Source organism: Panthera pardus, unplaced genomic scaffold (assembly GCF_024362965.1).
Source record: "Panthera pardus isolate Hobbes unplaced genomic scaffold, ASM2436296v1 HiC_scaffold_12, whole genome shotgun sequence".
NCBI lineage: Eukaryota > Metazoa > Chordata > Mammalia > Carnivora > Felidae > Panthera > Panthera pardus.
Window position 1 is genome coordinate 72,256,655 of NW_026526677.1, and position 24,796 is coordinate 72,281,450.

General features: G+C 36.8%; 1 long non-coding RNA gene across 1 annotated transcript in view; it reads right to left on the reverse strand.

The window, feature by feature from the left end:
* LOC109267335 (uncharacterized) overlaps nucleotides 1-22,803 on the reverse strand; it is a 28,129-nt gene extending 5,326 nt beyond the window's left edge. The window contains exons 1-3 of the long non-coding RNA XR_002080035.2: nucleotides 22,716-22,803; nucleotides 5,830-5,934; nucleotides 3,053-3,175 (exon numbers count right to left, since the gene is read on the reverse strand). This is a non-coding gene — a long non-coding RNA (uncharacterized LOC109267335). The remainder of the gene's footprint in view (nucleotides 1-3,052; nucleotides 3,176-5,829; nucleotides 5,935-22,715) is intronic.
* Nucleotides 22,804-24,796: the final 1,993 nt, after the last annotated feature.

Consider the following 24,796-nt stretch of genomic DNA (forward strand, 5'->3'; position numbering starts at 1 on the left):
GTATTGAAAGTATGCTGTTGCTACTAATATCTTGCTTATAAGTCCTACTGATTAAAATGTTTCATATGCACATGATTTAAAGCTGTTTTAATTCAAAGTTACTTGACAGAGATACAGGAGAGCCTCCTTATATTTGTATCTTTGAATAGATACAAATAGACTAGGAAAACATAAATTACCAAAAACTAAACCTACCCATCAGCCATTTACCATAAATTGAAATGCTATGCAGCTGTTACAAATGAGGGGATACAAACTTACATGGGGTAACTATATGCTAAATTTTTAAAACATAATTTACTCATGTGACTGCTTTATTAAAAAAAATGCAACTATACGTGCACGTATCCTCAAGCAAATGGATACAGACATTAAGAAATAACTAGATTGAGTAAATAGTTCAGTAACTTGAATTTATGTAATTTTATGTTCTGTGGATATTTTGTTTGCTAGAAGCAGGCATTCCTGTTTTTATCTTATTCTAACTTTGAGATAACTTTAGATTCACATGCGGTTGTAAACTATTGATACACAGAGGTTCCTAATGGCCTTCACCCATTTTCCCCCCAGTAGTAGCATCTTGCATGACTATGGTACATTATCACAATGTGGAAATTGACCTTGATACAATTCACAGGCTTTATTCAAGTTTCACAAGCTTTTTTTTTTTTTTTACATTTTTTTAAAATGTTCATTTTTTTTTGTGAAACTGAGAGTGTGTAACAGTGTGAGGTGGGGAAGGGGCAGAGACAGAGACAGAGGATCCCAAGAGGGCTTTGAGCTGACATCAGAGATCCCAATGAGGGGCTTGAACTCCCGAACTGTGAGATCATGACCTGAGTCAAAGTCAGATGCTTAACCGACTGAGCACCCCCCGGTACCCCCAGATTTCACAAGTTTTACAGTTACTCCTTTATGTGTTCAGTTTCTTTCATTATATGTGTACGTTCATGTAACCATCAACACAATCAAGATGCAGAACATTCTACACAAAGATCCCTTGTCCTGTCCTTTATAGCCCCCGCCAGTTCCGTCATTCTTCCTGTCTTTAACCCACACCACTGACCAATTTGTTCTCCATCTCTACAATTCTGCCATTTCAAGAACCTAATGAATGGGATCATATGTTTCAAAACCTTTTGAGATCAACTTTTAAAAGCCTCATAATTTCTTTGGGATCACTTCAGATTTTTGCAGCTATTGCTATTTTGTTTCTATAGCTGGTTTTATTGTTGAGTAGTATTTCCTGGTATGGATGTACCATAGTTTGTCAACCATTCACCCGCTGACAGATTTAGGTTGTTTTCAGTTTAGGGCCAATATAAATACAGCGTATACACATTCATGTGTATGTTTCTGTGTGAACATAAGCCCATTTCATATCTCTAGGACAAATGCCGAGAATTTGGTTGATGGCTCCCCTGGGTAGCACATAGTTTTGTGAGAACCTACTACACTCCTTTCCAGAGTTACTGTACCCTTTACATTCCTGTCAGCAATGTATGTGTGATTTTGTTCCCTTGCATTCTTGCTAGCATTGGTGTTGACACTTGATTTTAGCCATTCTGAAAGAATGGTGATTTTCATTGTGGTTTCAACGTGCACTTCTGTAATGGCTAAAAATATATGAATATGTTTTCCTTATTTACCATCTGTACATCATTTTCAGTGAAATGTCTATTTATGCCCTTTGCCTATTTTCCAACTGGAAAAGTTTCTTTAAAACTGTTTTAAGAATTCTTTATTGTGGATATAAGTCCTTTTTCAGATATGTGGTCATTTACATAAATGATTTCTTGCAATATGCAGTTTGTCTTTTCATGTACAGCTTCTTCCCCAGGGAGAAGTTCTAACTTTGATGAAATTCAGTTTTACAAATTTCCTTTTTTGGGGATTGTGCTTTTGTTTGTCAGGCCTAAAAATTCTTTACTGAATGCCAAGTCTCAAGAATTTTCCTCCTGTTTCTTTCTGAAATTTTTGTAGTTTTACTTTTATGTCTGTGATGTGAGTCAATTTTTGTAGAAGGTGTGAATTTAGGTCAAAGGTCATCCAGTTGCTCTAGCGCCCTTAGTTGAAAAGGTTTTCCTTTGAACTGCTTATCCACCCTTTAAAAAAAATCATTTTCGGGGGGGAGGGGGAGCGCTGGCGGGCTGGCGGGACTGGCTCTGTCAGTTAAGCATCTGACTTTGGCTCAGGTCAGGATCTCATGATTCATGAGTTCTGTGCCGACATCTCAGAGCCTGGAGCCTGCTTCCGATTCTGTGTCTCCCTCTTTCTCTGCCCCTCCCTTGCTCATACTCTGTCTCTCTCTCTCAAAAATAAATATTAAAAATTTTTTTTAAAAATCAGTTGGGCATATTTGTTTGAATCCATTACTTTTTAACAAAATAAAAACGATATTCATCAGCTATGAAAGTTTAACTTTTTTTTTTTTTTTTTTTTAGAAGACCTACTTCTGAAAATAGAATAAAACACTTCACTGGTCAAATCAGTCAATATGCATAGTACCCTTAAAAATATTAAGATGAAAATTAATCAAGCAACTGAAATGATAGCAGACTGTAAGTAATTAAGGCAATTTGAATTAATAGGTTTTTTCCATACATTCGAATGAGTTCAGAAAGGCCTGTGTTAGCCTTAAATAAGAAAAGCTTAGCTCTTGCGATTCAGAGACTGGAAATGATGTGTTACTGCCCCCTTGTGGAAGCTTTCTTCCATTAAGGCTATTCTAAAAAGGAATGAAAGTGTGTAATCCTCGCAAGAGCCATTTTCTGCTTTCCCAATTTCTCAAATATGCAACTTTAGAGAGGCCTTTTCTCCCCTCTCTTAAAAATAGTTGTAGATATTTGCCTCAAGGAACTTCGTTTGTGGTAAATCTGTTAAATGCGTGCCAGATAATCTGATTAAAATCTACACTAAAACCAAGCAGGGTGGTTTTTTTTTTTTTTCTTTTTCTGTGAAAAATGAAAGTTGATTCTAAAAGTTAAAAAAAAAAAAAATCAGGGTGTCTTGAAAAACACACTTTGAAGGACTTGTACTTGAGATCACTTACTTTAAGAATGAGTCCCACTGGAGTTTTTATGTTGGGACCAGTGCTTCTCCAAATTGAAGTACACTTAGGTCACCTGGTGTGCTCTAAAACTGCTGTCAGCTTTCTTTGACTATCTCAAGTGACCTCAAGGAGATAACAAAAACAAGAAGAACTGGAAAGCCAGTTAAGTAGAGGCATGCAGGCAGTGATTTTGAAAAATCAGGTATGATAGAAACAATGTATTAAGATGACCTAAGGGTCGTTCATGGGTCTATGGAAGTCAGTTAAACCTTAATATTGACAACCAGGCAAATTATACCTTTTGATGCACAAGTATTTGGAGAACTGCTTATAAGCCCATATATCCCTTGCCCATTTTGCATATAATCCCTTGTAAACTAACAAACTTCAGAGCAATCTGAAATACTGTCTCCCAGGCTATACTCCTCAGTAATACAACAAATAAGGCATTTACTAACCTATTTTGAGATTGGCTTTTTTTTTTTTCAGTCGACATTACCACGTCAAAATGAGTAAATTTGACAATGAGTAAATCAACAATGAATCTGAGAAGGCTCACAGGTGATACTTAGGCTGCTGATCTTGACCAAACTTCGTGTAACAGGTTATGGACTAGCAGTTTGCAGTCCTATCTGCATATTCACCTTGGGAGCTCTTAATTTTATCAGTACCCAGATCAGATCAATTAAATTACAGTCTCTGGGATTGGGATTTAATCATTAGCATGTTTAGGGACACCTGGGTGCCTCAGTGGGTTAAGTGTTTGACTTCAGCTCAGGTCGTGATCTCATGATTATTGAGTTAGAGCCCCACATCGGGCTCTGTGCTTGCTGACAGCTCAGAGCCTGGAGCCTGCTTGGATTCTATGTTTCTCTCTCTCTCTCTCTGCCCCTACCCTGCGCTCACTCTCTCTCTCTCAAAAATAAAACCTTAAATCAATCATTAACATGTTCAAAGTTCCCTGGTGATTAACAATTTCATTTAATGTTTATTTTTGAGAGCGAGAAAGACAGCACGAGTAGGGGAAGGGCAGAGGGAGGGAGACACAGAATCCAAGCAGGCTCCAGGCTCTGAGCTGTCAGCACAGAGCCCAATGTGAGGCTCAAATTCAACAAACCTTGAGATCATGACCTGACTCAACCTCGGACATTTAACTCACTGAGCCACCCAGTCTCCCCTTACTAATTTTTTTAAAGTTTACTTTTATTTGAGAGAGAGCAAGCAGGGGAGGGGCAGAGAGAGGAGACAGAATAACAAGCAGGCTTCAACTTAGAAACCATGAGACGACCTGAGCTGTGATTAAGAGTCAGACACTTAACCAACTGACCTAGTCAGGCACCCCAAACCTCCCTGGTGATTCTAATGTGAAGTCATTATGGTGCAAACCTAAGAGATCCAATATCTAGGGAGAAGCAGACCTCTGGAAATTAAAATTATAAGCAGTAGCATTGTCTTTATCCTCTGCCTGGAAATCTGAAATTAATGTCAAAGTTGAGACAGAGAGTGGGGCGCCCGGGTGACTCAGTCAGTTGAGTGTCTGACTTCAGCTCGGGTCATGATCTCATGGCTGGTGAGTTCAAGCCCCGCGTTGGGCTCTGTGCTGACTGACAGCTTGGAGCCTGGAGCCTGCTTTGGATTCTGTGTCTCCCTCTCTCTCTGCCCCTAACCCACTCACATCCTGTCTCTGTCTCTCTCAAAAATAAACAAACAAAAAAAAAAATTTGGAACAGAGAAACCATACAAAAGTGATCCTGAAAATACCTAACATGAAAGGTTATTGATAAACATTTATATACAACCTGATGCATATGGCATGAGGTCAGTTTCCTTAAACCATTAAGAAATGAAACAAATGAAAAGATGTTGTGTGTTCATGGTTTGGAAATATTGTTAAAATGTCAATACTACCAAAAGCCATCTATAGATTCAATGTGATCCCTATGAAGATTTCAATGGCATTTTTTTCAAAAGTAAAAAAAAAAAAAATCTAAAACTTACATGAAACCACAAAAAATCCTGAATAGCCAAAGCAATCCTGAAAAAGGACTAAACAGTAGGGATTATACTTCCTGACTTCAAGCTATATTACATAGTTACAGTCCTCAAAATAGTATATGGTACTGCCATAAAAATAGACAAATCAATGGTATAGAATTGAGAGTTTAGAAATAAACCCAAGCACAAACGGTCAGCTAATATGACAAGAGAGCCAAGAATACTCAGTGGACAAAAGAAAATCTCTTAAATGGTGCTGGGGAAATTGGATATCCAGATGTAGGAGAATGGACCCATATCTTACACTACTAAGAAAAGCTAGCTGGAAATGGATTAAAGACTCAAATATAAGACCTGAAATGATGAAATTTCTGGAGGAAAACATAGGAAAAGAGATCCTTCACCTGGATTTTGGCAATGATTTTTTGGAAAACACATAAAGCATGAATAACGACATAAAAAGCACGTGGGACTACCTCAAACTGAAAAGCTTCTGCACAGCAAAACCATCAACAAAGTGAAAAGACAGCCTACAGAATGAAAAAAAATATTTGCAAACCATTTATCTGCTAAGGGGTCAATATCTAAAATATATGAAGAATTCCTACAACTAAAGAGTAAAAAAATAATCCAATTAAAAATGGGATTTTTTTATATCTGAAACCTAAATAGACATTTTTCCAAAGGTATACAAAAGGTAAACAAGTACCTGAAAAGATGCTCAACATCACTAGTCATAGGGGAAATGCAAATCAAAACCACAATGAGATATTATCTCATACCTGTTAGAATAGCCATCATCAAAAAGACAAGATAACAAATGTAGAGGCACATGTAGGGGAGAAGGAACCTTTCACTGTTGATGAATTTGTAGACTGGTGCAGCCACTGTGGAAAACAAAATGGAGGATCCTCAATAATTTAAAAATAGAACTACCAAATGACCTAACAATTCCACTTTTGGGAATATATCCAAAAGAAAAACCACTCAAAAAGATATCTGCATCCCCATGTTCATAGCAGCATTATCTATAATAGCTAAGGCGTGGAAACAACCTAAGTGTCCATTGACAGATGAATGGACAAAGAAGTTGTGGTATACTTAGGCAATGGAATTTTTTTTTAATGATTATTTTTGAGAGACAGAAAGAATATGAGCAGGGGAAGAGCACAGAGAGAGAGAGGGAGACACAGAATCTGAAGCAGGCTCCAGGCTCCGAGCTGTCAGCATAGAGACCAATGTGGGGCTCAGACCCACAAATGGTGAGATCGTGACCTGCGCCAAAGTTGGACACTTAACCAACTGAGCCACCCAGGCGCCCCAGACAATGGAATGTTATTCCACCAAAGAAAATGAGGAAGTCCTGCCACTTACAACATGCGTGGACCTTGAGAATATTATGTTGAATGAAATTAATGAGAAAGGCAAATACTGTGTGATCTCATTTATAAGTGGAATCTAAAAACCCAACTCCTAGACAAAAGGATCGGATTTGTGGTTACCAGAGGCAGGGAGTGAAAGGAGGAGGGATTGAAATAAGGTGGTCAAAAGGTATAAATTTCAGTCATAAGATAAATAAGCACTTTAGGAGTGCAATGTACAACGTGATGACTATAGCCAACACTGCTGTACAATATATAAAGAAGTAAAGAGAGAGAATGAGAGTTCTCATTCCAAAGAAAAACATTTTTTTTCTTTTTTTGCTTCCCCGTTTTATTGTATCTATGTGAGATGATGGATGCTACATAAACTTAGCACTGTAATTTCATGAAACATGTTAGTCAAATCATTATGCCATCTACATTAAACTTATCATAGAGTGATATAGGTCCATTATATCTCAATAAAACTTACAATAGAGTGATCTATGTCAATTATATCTCAATAAAAGTTGTAGCAAAGGATAAAAAGTTCTATAAATCTGTTTCAATATTTTTCAAAACATTGTTTTGTGCTAACCAATTTTTTAATATTTGTTTTTTGAGAGACAGCAAGCATGCATGAGCAAGCAGGGGAGGGGCAGAGAGAAAGGAGACACAGAATTTGAAGCAGGCTCCAGGCTGTGAGCTCTCAGCACAGAGCTGGACACAGGGCTTGAACTCACGAACTGTGAGATCATGACCTGAGCCAAAGTTGGATAATGAGCCACTCAGGCGCTCCTGTGCTAACCAATTCTCAAACACGATGTACATGATGTATTCTTCTGATTGTTAAATAAAAATGTGTTTCTGTAAAAATAAAAAGACTACCTTTTGAGTAAAGCAAGTTCTTATCCAGTCTTGCTGGGGCGCTGGTAAACCCCATGCTCAGAGACCATGTATTTGATGACATGGTTTTTGTGTATAGGACAGATAAGAATTTTCTGGATATCTTGTACCGAGTAGGAATCAAGATTTTTGAGTAGAGAAGCAGGAAAAAAAAATCACTGTTGGTCCAAGAGGAATAAAAATGTACTCTGAACTTTCTTACTTGGATTCTGTAAACTTAAGCCTGTAATTTATTGTGTCTTATGTAAATATAGTAAGTGTTAACATAGTAATTAGTCATAATATTGCCAATATATGAAAGGGAGAAAATGCTATTTTACCTGTAATACTTTTGGGGAAATAGAGACTCATGTATAAGTCTCAACTTTCAATTAATCTTTGAGGTTACTTTCAAATCCATTCCATTAAAAATATGTGTATGCTAATTGAGATATAATTTCTAATGTCTATAGAGGAAGAAAGAGGATGTTGGTTGAGTGTAGTTTCTGGTTAAGTAACTGTGTCTGAAGTTTAGGAAAACAATGACTTCTTTATCTTTTTTTAATCAAATTATTGAAATATAATCAACATATGATAAACTGTGCATCTTTAAACTGTGCAATTTGGTAAGTTCTGACCTATGTATACACGTCTAAAACTGCCACCCCGATCATGATAATGAACAACCATACCCAACAGTTTCCACCTGCCACTTTTAAATCTTCCCAACTGTCCAGATTGCTCTTTTCTAGGCAACCACTGATCTGCTTTTTGTCGCTAGAGATGAGCTTGCGTTTTCTTTCTAGAATCGTGTATGAATGCATTGCATAGTAGACATTTCTTTTTGCCTAGTTCTTTTCATTCAGCATTTATTTTGAAATTCATCTTTGTTGTTACGTGCATAATTTTTATTGCAGAATACTACTAGAGTAGATGTAACATAGTATAACCATTTATTTGTTAATGAAAATATTGTTTTCAGCTTGAATGATCTGTAAGGATAAAATGGGTGAACTTCAGGTCTCTGCTTGCTGACAGCATCCAATTAGAGCAAACCTCTTTTTCCTTAGATTCTAATTCGAATCCATTAGCCAAAGCTCAAATCCTATAACAGGTACTTTTTAATGTTCTGTTCCTGAGATTCCCTCATGGCTCCCCTTGGAATATGTTTTCCCTCATTGAAAGGAGTTATAAACGCAACTTGTTCAACTACAAGTGTGTTCCTGGTGGTCTTTGGCTAAAGTTCCTTTCTAGGGTCTTTTCTATGTCCTCTAAGTTGCCTAATTTATTGGCAGAAAGTTGTTCATATTATTTTGTTACTATTTAATATCTGTACAATCTATGCTGCTGTCACTGAGTTTACCAAGTTTATTGATCTTCTCCAAGATCAATAGGTTTGTTGATTTTCTTGTTTTTCTTTTCTATATCATTGGCATCTGCTAATATTATTTCTGTGCTTCTGTTTACCTTGGGTTTAATTTTCTTTTTTTTTTTTTTTTATTCTTAAATTGAAATCTGAAGTCCTGGGTTTGAGACCTTTTCTTTTTTTCTAACTGCAGAGGATTTTAGTGGTAGACATTTCTCCCTCAAGTACTGTTTTACAGGCATCCCGCAGATTTTGGTTATGTTGTGTTTTCATTTTAATTGAGCTTCAAACACTTTTCAATTTCACTTTATATTTCTTTTTTGAATTATAAGCTGTTTAGGAATGTTACTTAGTTTCCAAATAATTTGAGATTTTCCAAATCTTTGATATTTATTTCTAATTCAATTCCAGTACGCTCAGAAAATCTACTTTGTGGAGATTTTCATCATTTCAAAGTTGGTTAGATTAGTTTTATGGCCTAGAACATGAACTACCTTGTTAAAGGTACACAACTGAAAAGAATGCATAAGCTGCTGTGGTGTGTTTCCCAAATGTTAATTAGCTCAAGTTGGTTGATAGTGTTGCTTCATCTTCTATACATATATTTTTAAATATACTTAATATGAAATGGTTCTCAAACTTTAGCATGACCAGAATATACCCAGAGGATTTGTTAAACACAGATTGCTTAGTTTCTAATTCAGTAGTTCCAGGTTTGGCCTGATGATTTGCACTTCTAACAAGTTGCCAAAGTGTTAGTCTGGTGACCTCACTTTGAGAACTCTTTCTCAGTACTCTACCACATTTTCTTCTGTCTGCTTAGAGAAGGAATGAGCAGAATCTTGTTAAGTGTGAAAATTATAAAACTAACTTTCAGTTTTGTGGTTTTTTTTTTTTTTTTTTTTTTTTTTTTTGTGGGTTTATTGTTTTGGTGGGAGGAGATGTAGCTAAAGGAAGAATAACCTACATGAATGTTGGGTAGGCAAAGAATGGACCACATGATTATTTGTTGACATGTTTTTGGTTATCTAGTATTTGAAACCCTCATCTATGTTCATGGAACATTCCACTCTGATTATTCATGGTTGCAGAATTATTGTTAACTAGAGAAGCAATAAAGTCTAGATATTTATTTTCCCTGACGGTGAAAGCTAGGGCACAGACACATGATCTAAGTGTTTTCGTGGTGGTGGTAAGGATGGTCTCCTCAACAAAGTGTTACACAGCAGTAGGGTTAGTGTGATCTGATGTTCTGCTGCTACAGCCACACTATCTCTGCCTTATTGCTACTATGACATAATTTTTGCCAACACTGGATGCCTTGATTTCTGCCCACTTTATTTATTTATTTTTAATTATTTAAATTCAAGTTAGTTAGCATACAGTGTAGTATTGGTTTCAGGAGTAGAACCCAGTGAATCATCATTTACATACAACACCCAGTGCTCATCCCAGCAAGTGCCCTCCTTCATGTTCAGCACCCATTTAGGCCATCCTCCTGCCTACCTCCAGCAACCCTCGGTTTGTTCTCTGTATTTAAAAGTCTCCTTCGGTTTACTGCCCTCTCTCATTTTATCTTTTTCTTCCTTCCCTCCCCCTATGTTCATCTGTTGTTTCTTAAATTCCACATATGAGTGAAGTCATATGATATTTGTCTTTCTCTGACTTATTTTGCTTAGCATAATACACTCTAATTCCATCCACATTGTTGCAAGTGGTAAGATTTCATTCTTTTTGATTGCCGAGTAGTATTCCATTGCATCTATATACTGCATCTTCTTTGCTCATTCATCAGTAGGTGGACATTTGGGCTCTTTCCATAATTTGGTTATTGTTGATAGCACTGCTATAAACATTGTGGTATATATGCCCCTTTGAATCAGTATTTTTGTGTCCTTTGGTTAAATACCTAGTAGTGCAAGTGCTGGGTCATAGGGAAGTTCTATTTTTAATTTTTTGAGGAACCTCCATACCGTTTTCCAGAGTGGCTGCACCAGTTTGCATCCCCACCAAGAGCACAAAAGAGATCCTCTTCACAGCCTCGCCAACATCTGTTGTTTCCTTAGTTGTTATTGTTAGCCATTCTGACAGGTGTGAGGTAGTATGTCATTGTGGTTTTGGTTTATATTTCCCTGATGATAAGTCATGTTGAGCATCTTTTCATGGGTCTGTTAGCCATCTGGATGTCTTCTTTGGAAAAGTGTCTATTCATGTCTTCTGCCCATTTCCTCACTGGATTATTTGTTTGGGGGAGGAGTTGAGTTTGATAAATTCTTTATAGATTTTAGATACTAACCCTTTTTTAAAGATTTTATTTATTAATTTTGAGAGAGGCTGAGGCATACATGAGAGTCAGGGAGGGAGAGAGAGAGAGAGAGAGAGAGAGAGAGAGAGAAGATCCCAAGCAGGCTCCACACTGTCAACACAGAGCCCAATGTGGGGCTTGAACTCATGAACCATGAAATCATGACCTGAGCTGAAATCAAGAGTTGGGAAGTTAACCTCCTGAGACACTCGGGTGGCCCTGGATACTAACCCTTTATCCAAAATGTTATTTGCAAATATCTCCTTCCATTCCATCAGTTGCCTTTTAGTTTTGTTGATGTGTTCATTTGCCACACAGAAGCTTTTTATCTTGGTGAGGTCCCAATAGTTCGTTTTTGCTTTTATTTCCCTTGCCTCCAAAGACATGTCTGGTAAGCGGTTTCTGTGACTGAGATCAAGGAGATTGCTCCCTGTTTTTTCCTGTAGGATTTTGATGGTTTCCTGTCTCACATTAAGGTCTTTCATCCATTTTGAACTTATTTTTGTGTGTGGTGTAAGAAAGTGGTCTAGTTTCATTCTTCTGCATGTCACTGTCCAGTTTTCCCAGCACCATTTGCTGAAGAGACCATCTTTTTTCCACTGGACACTCTTTCCTAATTTGTTGAAGATCAGTTGGCCATACATTTGTGGGTCTGGTCACTTTAAATAATTTTTTATTTTCTAATATCGCCAGAGATTGTGAGCTACTATTGCTTTTCTGCTAAAGTTAGTCAGTCAGTGCATATAGCTTGCAAAACAAAACCTGATCAATACCGAAGACATGGGCTGGTAATGATGTAGGTTACAGATGATCTGGTTCAGTTTTATTGCTTGTTTTCTGATTGGTCTTTTAAGTTTCTTGTCTTGCATAACTGTTCTGGCTATGATTTCCAACTCTGTTCAATAAAAATGACAAGAGTGGGCATCCTTGTCTTATTCCTGAGCTTACAAGAAAAGTTTTCAGCTTTTCACCATTGAGTGTGACGTTGGCTGTAGGCTTGTCATATATGGCCTTTATTATGTTGACGCACATTCCCTCTACAGTTGCTTTGTTGAGAGTTTTTATCAAAAATAGAAATTGAAATTATTTTTAAGTAGGCTTCATTCCCAGTGTAGAGCACAACCCCAAGAGCTGAGATCAAGAGTTGAACACTCACTTGGCTGAGCCACCCAGGGGCCCTGTGTTTTGTCATGATTTTTCTGCATTTATTAAGACTGACTATATGATTTTTATCCTTCATTTAGTTAATGTGGAGTATCATCTTGACTGATTTGCAGATATTGGACCATTCTTACATCCCTGGAATATGTCCCACCGCATCATGATGAATGATCCTTTTAGTGTATTGTTGAATTTGGTTTGCTAATGTTTTGTTGAGGATTCTTACATATATATTCATCAGGAATATTGGCCTGTAGTTTCTCTGGGTTTTGTTTTTGTTTGGTTTGGTTGTTGTTTTTTTTTTGTTTTTTTTTTTTTTTTTGTAGTGCCTTTGTCTGGTTTTCATATTAGGGTAATAGTGGGCTCAGAATGAATTTGAAAGTATTCCATCTCTTTTATTTTTTGAATCGAGTGGAAAGGATAGGTAGTAATTCTTTTTTAAATGTTTGGTAGAATTTACCTATGAAACCATCTGGGTCTGGGCTTTTTGTTTGTTGGTAGGTTCTTATTTTCGTTTTTTACCAATTCAGTTTTATTGGTAGTAATCAGTCTATTCAAGTTTTCTATTCCTGATTCAGTCTTGGAAGATAGTATTTTTCTAGAAATGGATACTTTTCTTCTAGGTTGTCCAATTTGTTGGCAAGTAATTTTTCATAGTAGTCTCCCATAATCCTTTGTATTTGTTATGTTGATTGTAACCTCTCTTTCATTTCTGATTTTCAGTCCTATTTTTCTTGATGATTCTGGCTAAAGATTTATCAATTTTGTTATCTTTACAAAGAACTAGCCCTTAGTTTCGTTGACCTTTTCTATTTTTTTGAAGTTTCTATTTCATTTATTTCTGTTCTGATACTAATAACTTCCCTCTAATGACTTTGGGCTCTGTTTGTTATCTTTATAGTTCCTTTAAGGTGTAAGTTTAGATGGGTTTATTTGAGATTTTTGTTTCTTGAAGTAGGCCTGTATAGCTATAAAATTACTTCATAAAACTACTTTTGTTGTATCCCAAAGATTTTATACTACAGTGTTTCCATTTTTGTCACCAGGCATTTTTTTTTTCCTCTCTTCTTTAATTTCTTCATTGACCCATTGGTTGTTTGGTAGTATGTTGTTTAGCCTTGACATGTTCATGTTTCTTCCCATTCTTTTCTTGTAATTGATTTCTAGTTTCATACTATTGTGGTTGGGATAGATGATTGATAGGATTTCAGTTTTCTTAAATTTATTAATACTTGTTTTGTGGCCTAACATATGATCTATCCTAGAGAATGTTCCATGTGAACATTGAAAAGAACACTTGAAAAGATTGTATGTACTCTGCTGTTTTTGGATGGAATGTTCTGAATATATTAAGTCTAATGTGTCATCCAAAGACATTGTTTCCTTATTTTCTGTCTGGATGATGTATCCATATTGATGTAAGTGGGTGTTAAAGTCCCTACTATTATTGTATTACTGTCGATTTTTCCCTTTATGTCCGTTAGTATTTGCTTTATATGTTGAGGTGCTCTGATGTTCAGTGCATAGATATTTACAATTGTTATATCCTCTTGTTGGAATTATCACTTTATCATTATGTAATTCCCCTCTTTGTCTCTTGTTACAGCCTTTGTTTTAAAGTCTATTTTGTCTTACATAAGTATTGCTACCCTGGCATTTTTCTGCTTCCGTTTGCATGAAATATCTTTTTCCATCCCTTCACTTTCAGTCTGTATATAGCTCTAGATCTGAATTGCAACTTGTAGGTAGCATATAGATAGGTTATTTTCTTTATTTAATTTTTTTAATTTTAATTTTTAAATTAAATTAAATTTTTAATTTTTATTTTATTTTATTATTTTTATGTTTATTTTTATTTTATTCCATTCAGTTACCTTATGTTTTTTGATTGGAACACTTAGTCCATTTACATTTAAAATAATTATTGAACATTTAAAATAATTAGCTATGTACTTACTGCCATTTTGTTGTTTTCTCATTGTTTTTTTAGTTCTTTTCTGTTCCTTTCTTCTCTTGCTCTCTTTCTCTTCTTATGCTTGCATTTTTTTCTCTTTTGTATGTGTGTTTCTGTATCTATTATAAATTTTGGGTTTGTGGTTGCCATGAGGCTCATATATAACATCATCTGTATATAGGATCCTGTCTATATTAAGTTGATGGTCACTTAAATTTGAACACATTCTAAAAGCAGTACATTTCTACACCTCCCTCCCCTCTGCCTTTTATTTATATGATATCATATTTTACATTTTAAATTTTGTGTATCCCTTACCTAAATTGTGTAGATAAAATTAGTAACACTACTTTTGTGTTTAAATAAACATTCATATTAGCTTTATAAGTGATTGATCTACTTCTGTGTTTGTTTCTTCTAGTGTAATATTTTTCTTTTCATAATTTTCTTCCATGTATAGCCTTTTATTTTGCACTTTAACATTTCTTTTTCTTTCTTTCTGTTTTTTTTTTTTTTTAACTGTTTATTTTTGAGAGAGAGAGAGCTTGAGCGGGGAAGAACAGAGAGAGGGAGACACAGAATCCAAAGCAAGCTCCAGGCTCTGACCTGTCGACACAGAGCCCGACATGGGATTGAACTCATGAGCCATGAGATCATGACCTGAGCTAAAGTCAGATGCTTAACCAACTGAACCACCCAGGTTCCCCTGCACTTTAACATTTCTTGTAAGGCCCATTTAGTGGTAATGAATTTAACTTTTGTTTATCTGGAAAACTTTCTCTCTCCTTTAATGCTGAATGATAACCTCGCTGGGCAGGGTATTCTTGGTTCTGGAATTTTTTCTTTTAGCACATTGCAGGTCAGAATGGAGTAGCATAATATATTCAAAGTTTCTGCTGAAATTTCAACTGATAGCTTTATGGGGTTTACCTTGTACATCACCATTTGCTTTTCTTTTGCTGCTTTTAGGACTTTCTCTTTATTTTTAATTTTTCCATTATAATTATTATGCCTCTTGGTAGGGACCTTCTTGGGTTCATTTTATTCAGGGACTTCTCTGCTTCTTGGACTTGATTATTCCTTTCTGAGATTAGGGAAGTTTTCAGATTTTTTTTCTTATTTCTGACAATATTTTCTTTTTAGTTGAAATATTATGTTCATGTTTTTTTTTTTAATTTTTTCTTTTAACGTTTATTTATTTTTGAGACAGAGAGAGACAGAGCATGAACAGGGGAGGGTCAGAGAGAGAGAGGGAGACACAGAATCTGAAACGGGCTCCGGGCTCTGAGCTGTCAGCACAGAGCCCGATGCGGGGCTCGAACTCAAAAACCGTGAGATCATGACCTGAGCCGAAGTCAGCCGCTTAACCGACCGAGCCACCCAGGCGCCCCTATGTTCATGTTTTAATGTAATTACTTATATATTTAGGATTAATTGCCCACTATTTTCTTTATAGATATTTTAAAATTTATTATTAAATATAATTGATATACAATGTTATATTAGTTTCAGGTAGACAACATAGTGATAAGTGTAGTCCCCATCTGTTACCACACAACATTATTACAGTATTATTAACTGTATTCCTTATGCTGTACTTTTCATCCCTGTGACTTACCAGTGACTGGAATTTTATACCTGTTAATCCCCTTCACCTATTTTACCCATCTCCCTCAACCACATCCCTCTGGCAACCCCAAGTTTGTTCTCCGTATATAAGAGTCTGTTTGGGGTTTTTTTGTCTCTTTTTTTTTTTAAGATTTCACATATAAGTGAAATCGTATAGTATTTGTTTTTCTCTGACTTATTTTCACTTAGCATATTATCTTCTAGGTCCATTCATATAGTCATGAATGACAGGACCTCATTCATTTTATGGCTGAGTAGCATTCATTGTACATATATACCATATCTTCTTTATACACTCGTCTATCAGTGGACACATTTGTCTCCCTATCTTGGCTGCTGTAAATAATGCTGCAATAAACATAAAGATGCATATATATGTTCAAATTAGTGTTTGCACCTTTTTTTTTTTTTTTTTTTTTTTTTTTTTTTTTGACAAATACTCAGTAGTGGAATTACTGGATTGGATGGTATTTCTGTTTTTAACTTTTTGAGGAAACTCTGTGATGTTTTGCATAGTAGTTACACCAATTTACATTCCCACCTACAGTACATGAGGGCTCTCTTTTCTCCACATCCTCATTAACACTTGTTATTTGTCCTCTTTTTGATACTAGGCAATACTAGGCGTTCTGTCAGTTATGAGGTGATATCTCATTGTGGATGTGATTTGCATTTCCCTGATGATTAGTGACGTAAAGCATCTTTTTATGTGTCTGCTGGCCATTTGTATATCAACTTTGGGAAAATGTCTAGTCAGGTACTCTGACCATTTTTTAATCAGATTTTTTTTTTTTTGGTTGAGCTCCCTAAGTTCTTTATATATTTCTTATTTTAACCCCGTGTTAAACCTATCATTTGTGAATATCTTCTCCCATTCAGTTGGTTTCCTTTTTGTTTTGTTGATGGTTTCCTTTGCTGTTCAGATGGTTTCTATTTTGGTGTAGTCCCAATAGTTTATTTTTGCTTTTGTTTCCATTGCCTGAGGAAACATATCCAGAAAAATGTTGTAAGGGTGATATTCAAAACATTACTGCCTCCATTTCTTTTTAGGAGTATTATGGCTTCAGGTCTCCCTTTTAGGTCTCTGTTTTAAGTTTATTTTTGTGTATGATGCAAGAAGGTGGTCTAGTTTTATTCTTTGATATGTAGCTGTCCATTTTTTCCAGTACTATTTGCCAAAAATATGGCCTTTTCCCCATTGTATATTCTTGCCTCCTTTGTGCAGGTTGACTATATAAGTGTGGAATTATTTCTGGGCTTTCTATCCTGTACCATTAATCTACGCATCTATATTTGTGCCAGTACCGTACTGTTTGGATTATTATAGCTTTGTAGCACAGTTTGAAATTTGGGATTGTGATACTTTCAACTTTGTTCTTTCACAAGATTGCTTTGTTATTTAGTGTTTTTTTTTTTGTGGTTCTATACAAATTTTAGAATTACTCTAATCTGGTAAAAATGATTTGCTATTGGTATTTTTGATAGAGATCACATTGAATCTGCAGATTGCTTTGGATAATATTGTATTTTTAACAATATTTATTCTTCCAATCCATGGTATATCTTTCTTTTGTTTGTGCTGTCTTGAATTTCTTTCATGAATACCTTACAGTTTTTAGAGGACAGGTTTTTCAGCTTCTTGGCTAAATTTATTCCTAGGTAATTTATTATCATTGGTACAATTTTAAGTGGGATTGTTTTCTTATCTATTTCTATTACTTTGTTATCAACCTTTAGAAACAACAGGTTTTCTGTATATTGTATCATGTAAACTGACTGAATTCATTTGTCAGTTCTAATAGGTTTTTGGTGGAACTTTAGGGTTTTCTATATAGTATGTCATCTACAAATAGTAAAATTTTACTTCTTCCTTATCCATTTAGATGACTTTTATTTCTTTTTATTGTTTTACTGCTGTGACCAGGACTTTCAGAATTATGGTGAATGAAAGTTGTGAGAGTGGACATCCTTGTCTTATTCCTGATCTTAGAGGAAAAGTTTTTAGTTTTTCACCATTAAGTATAACATTAACTGTAGGTTTTTCATATGTGGCCTTTATCATGTTGAGGTGTGTTCCCTCTAAACCAACTTTATTGAGTGTTTTTATCATAAACAGGTGTTGTATTTTGTCCCATGCTTTTTCTGCACCTATTGAGATGATCATGTGGGTTTTATCCTTTCTCTTGTTAATGTGATGCATCACATTTGACTGATTTGAGGATGATGAATTACCCTTGCCTCCCTGGAATAAAGCCCACTTGATCATGGTAAATGATCACTTTAATGTATTCTTGAGTTCAGTTTGCTAATATTTTGTTGAGGATTTTTGCATCTGTGTTTATCAGAGATATTTGCCTGTAATTTTCTCTTTTGTAGTGCCTTTGTCCTGTTTTGGTATCAGGGTAATGCCAGCCTCATAGAATGAATAAGGAAGTATTCCTTTTTATATTTTGTGGAATGTTTTAAGAAGAATAGGTATTAACTCTTCTTTAAATGTTTGGTAGAATTCATCTGTGCAGACATCTAGTCGTGAACTTTTGTTTGTTGGGTTTTTGGTTTTGGTTTTTTGATTATTGGTTCAATTTTGCTACTAGTAACTGGTCTGTTAAAATTTTCTACTTCTTCCTGATTCATTGTTAGAAGCTAGCTATTTATCCAGCTGTTATTTCTTCAAAAAAGTTTTCTCCCACCTTCTCTCTCTTCTCCTTCTGGAACCCATATAATGTAAATGTTATTTACATATGTTATTATTGATTTTGCTGCAGAGGTCCTAATCCTCATTTTAAAATTCTTTTTCTTTTTTGCTGTTCAGCTTAAGTGTCTTCCAGATTGCTGATCCATTCTGCATCCTTTTAATCTGCTGTTGATTTTCTCTAACATATTTTAAAATTCCAGTTATTCTTCAGCTCTGATTGGTTCTTTCTTATATTTTCCATCTCTTTGAAGTTCTCCCTAGGCTCATCCACCCTTCTCTCAAGTCCAGTGAATATCTTTCAGACCATTACTTTGAGTTATTTATCAGGTAGATTGCTTATCTCCATTTTATTTCATTATTTTTCTGTGATTTTATCTTGTTCTTTTGTTTGGAACATAGTCTCTGTTTCATTTTGTCTCTCTGTGTTTATTTCTATGTTTTACATAGTTCAGCTACCTTTCCTGGTTTTGAAAGTGGTAGCCTTATGTAGAAGGCATCCTATGATGTCTTGGAACACAAAACCCCCTGGTCACCAGAACCAGGAGCTCAAAGAGTGTCCCTTGTATGCTCTGTGTGTGCCCTCCTGTTGTGACTGAGCCTCAACTCTTTGGATGCGCTGGTGGGCAGGTCTCTGTCCCCTGCATGGCTGGCTGAGAAGCCCTGCTGCAGCCCCAGCAGGTGTGCTGGTGGGTGGGGCCAGCCCTTATCCCAGCTGACTGCCATGATCAGCTGTATCTGCTGCTGGTGCACTGGTGGGCAGGGTCTGCTCCTGGCCCAGCTAGCTGAGAGGCCCAGCTGCAGCTACTCCAGGCACACTGGTGTGTGAGATTAGCTTTCCCATCCTTTTGATGGGACACTAGTCCCAGCGGAGGCCACCTGACCAGTGTTGTGGGGGCAGTAGTCGCTTTGGAGGGATGCCAATCGTGGTGAGGCTGCCTGCTAGGTGAGGCAGGGCCGGCGTGGTTCGGAGGGGTTGTCTGCTGAGGTAAGCAGATTGGGTGGGGCAGGTCTATAGGGGCAAGCACTGGTATCAAGGTAAATGGAGAGTGTCAAAACTGGTTCTGCAACCATTGGTGGTCTAGGCTGAAGGAGGAGAAGAAAAATGGCACCTGCCAGCACTCCTGTTTCCAGAGAAAGCTCCCACAGATCCCTGACTCTCTGGCACATGTCCTAAAATTGTCCATAAATCTCCTTCATGTATAACTCAGGTGCTACTCAAACTGCTTCTGCACTGGGTCACCTGCTGAAATGCATCTGTGATAGGTGGTGACTCAGGATCATTCTACTCTGCCATCTTCCTTCTCTCACATTTTCTTCATCTATTCATCAGTGGACGTTTAGGTTGTTTCCATTTCTTGACTATTGGAAAATGCTGCAACGAATATAGGGGTGCATAAATCTTTTTGAATTAGTGTTTTCAATTTCATCAAATACTCAAAAGTGGAATTGCTGGATTGTTTGGTAATTGCATTTTTACTTTTTGACTTGTTTTAAATATAGATGCTTCCCGATGCCTACAGAGCAAGTATCCAAAGCAATTTTTTATTTTATTTATTTTTAAACATTCACTTATTTAAGAGAGAAAGTGTGAGCAAGGGAAAGGGTAGAGAAAGAGGAAGAGAGAGAGAATCCCAAGCAGGCTCTGTGCTGCTAGCACAGAGCCCAATGTGGGGTTTAAACCCACAAACCATGAGATCATGACCTGAGCCAAAATCAAGAGTTGGACACTTAACTGACTGAGCCACCCAGGTGCCCCCAAAACAATTTTTAAAGTGTAAAGTAAATAGGAATTACCTCATTCTAAATTTTGTATTTATAGATTAGTTTTTAAATTTGGTTTCACCAAAACTAATACATATAAGAAATAGTATAAAAATTCATGAAAGCTGAGTATCCACTAGGATTGTCTCTCTCCTTGGCTGTATTTTGCCTGGGGGCAGAGAAGGGGATCATGTGTCTCTTGAGGCCAATAAATTTCAAGGTCAGTCTTCTGTAAGCAATATGCAAAACACAGTGTTTTGTTATTAAGAAGCTGGCTTTATAGTAAGCCCACTCACCACACCCCTTTCCTTCAAAAGATGGCAACAGGAATGACCAGAATGATGGAGTTGATATCTGTTAATCTTTCCAAGTTTATCGAAGTTTAGTGCTTCCTAAATCTTTTTGAAGAAAAAGTCATAAGAATGTCTTGTAATTTTTCATGCATTTTAAGTCCAGTTTTATGTGTTTAGTTCTAGGGGCCTTTTTCGTCTTCTGCAAGATGTAAGCTACATTTTGTTCCAGTGTAAAGTAACTTTTATAAAGTATTCTAATACCATTCTTATTTAGGAAAAGAGGCTTTAAGGAAAAGTAAATAGAATGTCTATATTGGTTAACAAATTTAGTGTTGTTGTGTTAGGATGACCTGTGTTTTATTATGTTTTTTAATGTTTATTTATTTTTTGAAAGAGAGAGACGGAGTGTGGGCGGGGGGAAGGGCAGAGAAAGGAGACACAGGATCGGAAGCAGCCTCCAGGCTCTGAGCTGTCAGCACAGAGCCTAAGGTGGGGCTGGAACTCACAAACAATGTGATGATGATCTGAGCCACCCAGGTGCCCCTCCTAAATAGTTAGGATAGATAGGTTGTTAAAATTTGGGTCTTTGTGAGAGCCAGAGAGCACTCACGGAAGCAGTTATTTCACATCCTTTTGAACCACACCATGGTTCTTTTACCCTTTGTCTCTTCTCCCCCATTTGACTTTACTTTTTCACCCTCTTTCTATGTGTGAGCCAAAGTCTATAATAACTTCGCCACTCAATTATCTGAAAACCTCTTTCACTTACTCCTGAATAGCCTTGCTTGTCTGGGTCTAATAAGGCATTCTACATGAAAGCCAGTAGTAGTGAAAAGCCTGGCAAATGTCTGGATGACTTTCTCGGGTTGGTCTGAGATTTAGCAGAGATTAAGCACCGAGTCCCAAATACCAGTAATGCAGTTTAGAAACTATAGGATTGAACTTCATTATGGCTAGGGCTTGCAGAATAGTGATTATTTTGTCATTGTGATGAATCGTATTGTCCTCAGTCAGTTTGGGTGCTCAAGAAGAGTTATCACTTAATTACAATGGAATGAAAACAAAAAATGTTAGTTTTTCCAATAACTGCATCCACTTCTAAAATTGTTGAATACCCTTTTCTTGCTGTTTTACCTTGTTAGGGACCCTTTGGACGATACTGTGGAAGAAGGCCAGGAACTTTCTTGGCCATTTTCTGTTTACCAAGCCTTCTTCATTTGTAGGCATATGGACATGCTACACCATCACTAGGAGAGCCATAGTACCCCACGCCTCCCTTGATTGTCTGGTTCTTTGTGATGCTGGTGATCTCTGCTGATGCGGTGGTTTCCTGGTTTCTATGAATTTGGTTTGGATGTGTTTCCTTAGTGTTGTCTTACTTTGAAGGGAGGGGAGATTTAAAAGCTAGATCAAGTGGGTTTGGTTGCCCCTCTGAGTCTGAATTTTGTTTTTAAGTTTAATGAGAAAACTTTGAAGGATAATAACGCCATCTGATTGCTAGTTTAGGAAGAAAACTCCGCTAAGTCAGAGATGGTCTAAACAGGAGTAATAGTGGAGGTGGAGACCACTTGGGGGCTGATGCAGAAGTCTGGATGAGAGATGATTGTGGCTAAGATTAGAATACCGGTGAAGCAGCTGGATTCAAGCGATATTTTAACTGCTGAGCCAGCAGAACTTACGGGTGGATTGGATACAAGTGTGAAAGAAAATAAAGAGTGAAGGCCCAGAGGTTCACCCAGAATCTACAAGGAAACCATTAAAACCACTGCCAAAGGTGAGAGAACTCATTGGTGTTCAACTGGGGCCAAGGATGAGAATAGGAAGCAAATGATGTAATCAGAGGGTAGCAACTTCAAAAAAGAGACAGTGGAATAATGGTGCCGAACAAAGGTGCATCCTTCCTCTCTGACCCCGTGAGTCTCCATGGGACCCATTTCCACTTCCCCATGAAGTGGAAAACTATCTGGTTTGAGGAAAGTGGTATCATCCACCGAAAACAGGTGTCAGGTAGGATAGAATAGAGAAAGGGCTGGAAGGAAGATAAAAAATCTAGAGAGATTTATTCATAATTAAATGATACTGAAGGCACACAAGGATAGAGGCTATAAATGAGGCTGGATGATGCAAGTGTGTTGGAAGATCTTAGCACTATTAGGTAAAAGCTGTCATGGAAAATGGGCTGAAGGCACATGTTAATGATACAGGGAAAGAAATACTGAGCGGGAAAATTTGCTTTAAAGGCCAAATGATATACTTACCATTGCCAAACCTCTGTCTGGAATGTTAGCATCATGGTTACACACATCCTGTGTTGATGAGAAGGCATGCGTAGGGGCCCTGTCTCTGTTTTACACTTTAACTTGATGGGCCATTTCTAATTTCTACATTTACTGTTGAGTAATTGTGACATCAGAAGAAAGTCATCCAATCATGGTTTTCTGCTTTTCTTTTCAAATGTCTTCCCTCTTTTATTAGTCTTGTACCCTTTTCTCACTATCTGTACTACTTCTCACTTCTCACTTGCTTTATAGGTTATGGTATACTATATAATGTACCGACATTCTAACATCTTATTTTAAGTTTGAAACTGATTTTTGGTGTTTTTTCCACCAGGAGTTTGAAAATACTCAACTAGGATGTATCTCTTGTCACAAATCTCAGCCATCATGATATCAACCATTCTTTTATTTATTTATTTTTTTTGGAAAGTGAACCTTGTTGTCTGGATGACCAGACATCCTGTCACCTTGAGACATCATTAATGGCATAAAGTCCATATCTGTATAGTTAGCATCTAGGTGATCCCTCTCATGTGAAACATAAGACAACATCATCATACAAAACATGAAATGTGTGACAAAGCTAAATATTGTTCCTTCTCTATCAAATTTTAATTACTGGTATGTTGATGACTCTACATGTACCACCTTATCAGTACATGTCACACTTTGTTTTCGAATCTCTCTGTGACTCGTTTGACAGGATTTGAGGTTTGAAGTTATAAGATCAGCTCTTTTAGGATGGGAGACAAGGGAGGGGAGAAAAGATTATATAAGAGCAACTTAACAATGAAGTTGTATTTGTATCAACAAAAGGCTAAAGACTTGCTAAACCAGCTAACCAGACTTTTATACAATGGATTGGCAAGATAAAGATGGCAGATCCCACCCACTGAGGCAGCGACAACGTTCAGAGTTAAGGTAATACTGCTTCTTCTTAGAACTGTTCACATTTAATTACATATTCAATATTTGCCTTCTCCTTGTATCCTAGGCTTTCTAAAGGCCAGGATCATATCCTCGATTTTTCATAATGTCTGGCATGCTATAACCTGTCAAATATTGGTTTTATAAATAATTTTAATTTGGGAAGATTAATCACATTGGGAAATTGTGCTGGTGAATACACTGATTTCTTCTCTTAGTCAAACTTTAATTAGCAATAAAAGTTGAGGTCGGAGTACAAAAACAAATTTCTCAAATAAGGCCTTATAGTCATTAGTTTCTACCTTCTCTTTTGCCAACAAAGAGATGAGAATGATGTAGTCAATAGCAAATGGTACCATGGATGAGATAAATTATGTAAGTCCTTAAAAGGTATACGCATAGCATATATTTGTGTATACTGACACATAAAATGTTTGATATTGTTTGTGACCTAGAGAAGACCCTTGTCACCCCACTGTTAAAACAGAGACTGGAAGGGGCGCCTGGGTGGCTCGGTCGGTTGGGTGTCCGACTTCGGCTCAGGTCATGATCTCGCATCCTGTGAGTTCGAGCCCCGCGTCGGGCTCTGTGCTGACAGCTCAGAGCCTGGAGCCTGTTTCAGATTCTGTGTCTCCCTCTCTCTCTGACCCTCCCCCATTCATGCTCTGTCTCTCTCTGTCTCAAAAATAAATAAACGTTAAAAAAAATTAAAAAAAAAAAACCAGAGACTGGATATTTATTAAAATTCCAATACTTTTTAATGATGAAAATAATTATAGATGTTCTAGGAAAATGTTTCTTAAATTATGAGGAGTACAGCTACTTCATTGGCTCTTGCTTCTGTTTGAAGAACTTCATTCTAGTTAGCCATATACGCCGCTGCCGTGGTGGGGGAACTTGTTACGAAAACGTCTTTTTGCAGGTGTTTACCTCTAAAATAGAAAAGCTGGAGGCATCAGTTAAGGTATGTCAAATGGGTGGAAGAGCCTGGCTCTATCATGTTAGGGCTTTTTAGCAATATAGAAGTATTCTAAAAATCTTTTTTATTGAAATATAGTTGACATACAGTGTTATATTAGTTGCAGATGAACAACATCTATATTCAAAGACTCTATACAGTACTCAGTGCTCAC